The sequence below is a fragment of the Amblyomma mixtum genome, chromosome 1 (genome assembly GCF_055824585.1).
Source record: "Amblyomma mixtum isolate Tamu chromosome 1, ASM5582458v1, whole genome shotgun sequence".
Lineage (NCBI taxonomy): Eukaryota > Metazoa > Arthropoda > Arachnida > Ixodida > Ixodidae > Amblyomma > Amblyomma mixtum.
The window spans coordinates 175338562-175341901 of record NC_143012.1 but is presented as its reverse complement, the minus strand read 5'-3'; the positions used below and the strand labels follow the sequence as shown (position 1 = coordinate 175341901).

The 3340-nt window shown below is 45.2% G+C and overlaps 1 pseudogene; it reads left to right on the top strand.

The window, feature by feature from the left end:
- Nucleotides 1–1303: 1303 nt before the first annotated feature.
- On the top strand, nt 1304–3038 carry LOC149369917 (uncharacterized; annotated as a pseudogene).
- Nucleotides 3039–3340: the final 302 nt, after the last annotated feature.

Here is a 3340-nt window from a genome sequence, read left to right as displayed (position 1 = left end):
ATTTTTTGCGGTGCTAATTTCTTCCCTTGTTAGCTCGTCTGTGCGGTATGTTACAAGGGCTCCAGGGCAGTATTTTTTTTTTTTTGCAGTGTATCGGCTAATTGTGCAATTCTTTGATAACATAAAAACACAAGCTTTACCTATTGTGACCTTTGCATTGGAGTGAACAAAACCGAAAGATGCAACGCGTATGTTTGTTTTCCTTGTTTTTCAATTTAGAAAAAAAAATTGTTTGCACGACTCGATGAATCAATGAATGTAACAGCTGATACCAAAATTGTTCTTCTTACAGCTCCCAATAGCATACTGCTGCGTACCATTGTGCCGGTCGGACAGTAAAAAGAAGGAGCCCGGCGTTTCTTTTCATGAGATCCCCGTCGAAGCTGTGCAGTGTGAGCAATGGCTGAAAGCAATACGAAGAGATGACTGGGCGCCTAACTGCACTTCCAAGTATTCAAGGGTATGCAGCAAACATTTCAAAATCTCTGACTTCGCAGAGGGCAAAAGGCGCCGTCTGAAAAAGGGAATTGTACCATCAGTGTTCAGTGACTACCCGTCGTACTTGCAACCTCGAGTATTGAAGGAGAGGCACCGTGTAAGCGGAAGAAAAAGAGCAGCTTTTCAGCCCCACCATAGCCAAGATAAGACAGCGAAAGAACTCATGAAGCATGACGAAAGCACGAACGTGGAAATTCCGACGTCTGATGCTGACAGTGAGGTCTCTGAAACCGCTCCAACTACAAGTGTCAACTATTTTGAAGTGACGCAACACCAATCAAGAGCCATTTGTACAAAGCAAGAACAAGAACTCGTCCGCGCCGACAAAACAACGCAAGCTGACATCAGATCTTCCAACTGGCTGGCAGTGGAAAGAATCAAGCGGAAGAGGAAGGAGAGAGACTTAAAAAAGCAAATAGAGAGGCTTCGCACCACGGTAGATAAATATAAAATGGAGCTGAAAAGGCTTAAAGAATACAGTAATGTTGGGGAACAAGCGGAAGAAAAAAACAATACTGCAGTTTTCCTGCTCAACCACGTTTTCAATTTCAAGCGAAAAATGCCAACATGGCCGGAAGATGTAGCGCGACACTGTATTGTACTTAGGCATCTTTCTACAAAGGCCTATGAGCATGTCCGAAAGGAAAAATTGTTGAAGCTTCCAAGCAGGAACACACTACAAAACTTCATTGGAAGTACCTCTGGAGAGACAGGTTTTATTCGCTTGGTACAAGCCCGGCTGAAATCAGAGCTCGACAAGCTTGAATCGCCGCAGTCCAGAGTATGTTCTCTCATCGTCGACGAGATGCGAATAAAGCCAAGGTTGCAGTACAACAAACAGCAAGATAGTTTCGTAGGCCATGTGGACATGGGTGTGGCCACCGAGCTTGACAGTGCGCCGGTACTGGCAAATTCCTTGCTTTGTTTTGTAATTAACGGCCTGTCTACTTCATACAGAATACCAGCATCGTACTTTTTTACGAAAGGACTGAATGGCGCACAGCTGTCCAAATTGATGCGATTTGTTCTCACTAAGGTTGAAGAGGCAGGCTTCAAGGTGGTGCGCCTTGTGAGCGACAACCATAAAGTAAACGTGAGTGCCATGAAGGACCTCTGCGGCGGTTTCCTCACGTACAGGATACAGCATCCGTGTAATCCTGATCGGCTGCTTTGTTTAAGCTTTGATTATTGCCACATCTTGAAAAACATCCGCTCTCAGTTCCTTGCACGCGACTTTGGAAAGAAAGGAGAGGTTTCGTCATCTCACTTGAAGAAACTGTACGAGATGAAGAAAGATTGGATTGTAAAACCTGTGAGGAGTCTAACCAGAAAACATGTTTTTCCGAACAATATTGAAAAAAATGAACGTCAAACGCGCTGACGAAGTTTTTTCTCCAGGCGTTACATCTGCTCTGGAGTTTTTGAAAGAGCACGCAGGACAGAGCTGCCATACACCATTTGCCTATGCGGGACCCACAATACTGTTTATCAAGAACATCCATCGGTAGTTCCTACTGCACGGCACCAGCAACAAGTACCAACATATCGAGCAAAATTTTCCTGACATCAGGCACTTTGACGACAAAAATGATTCTAGGCTGGAATGGCTGGAAGTTACATTTCCGCTATATATCGACCAACTGAAGAAAGATGCAACTTATCCTCGTGCCTTTTTCACAGCCGAAACGTACGAGGCCCTTCTGCTGACAATATACTCGACTGCTTCCTGTATTCGCTGTCTGTTAGCTGAGGGGAAGTTCTGTTTTGTACTAGCGCGTAAATTCAGCAGTGCCCCAATTGAAGCGCTGTTTGGTACCCTGAGGTGGTCACTGGGATGCAACGACCAACTTGACGTGCGGTCAGTACTCTCAGGACTAGAAAAAGTCTTGAAGACGGGAATTGGCGCGACATCTGAACACAGCAACGTGCTATATCATGAGAGTCACAACAGCACTGGACTTAGGACTGCAGGGCTATGTGCAATTGGGAGGATCGATGAGCTTCCAAAGGTTGCTTTGGAAGTCTTGGGAAGCTTAGACGTGCAGCATGTCCCTGCTTCTCTACCTACGTTGCAGCTGTCGGCCACGTTCTATGTAGGCGGCTACATCGCTCGTGTGATAAGTGAACATATGGAATGTGAGCAGTGCTGTTTACTCACAACCAAGCCACCTACTAGTAACCCACTCGAGCAGTTCACGCGAGAACAGGACCGTGGTGGGCTGCTTTACCCATCTGACGAATTACTCTATGTCATAGACACGCTGCAGCTGTTTGTGGAGACAAGCTTAAAAGAAAACATACGACTAGAAAATCCACTGAAGAACCTGACCGATGCAGCTGTCCCAGCCATCTGTAAATCAAGGTTGCTGAAGTGCCCTGTCAGTGACAGCAGTCACCGTGAACATTTTTCTCTACTTGTGGCAACTAGATTCATCAGACCGCTGCTGGTGAACTACGCCTGTTCGATAAAAGACAAGAATGATTTGTATAAGCCGCTGTTTTGCCAGGAGCCACTCTCAAGAAAAGTCATGAAGCTGTAAAAGTAGCTACTCTTGTAGCACAGCTCCTGTTGTGAAACGTGTAAATAAATGTTGGTGCCGTTCTTCTTAAACTTTGTTTTAGCACAGTGTAGACTAGCATTGTAACTGTACTATAACCATTTACGCTAGCGGAGCAGTCATGCAGTTTTTCGAGCACTGCCCACGTATCTTGAAACTGCCTCACATAACATGTCATAGCGTTGGTGTTACTGGCTAACAACTAACGTGATCACTTCTTATGCTTAGAGGATGTCTGCTTTACGAGTAAATATAACGAGTTTGTACGATTCATGCTTAGTAGC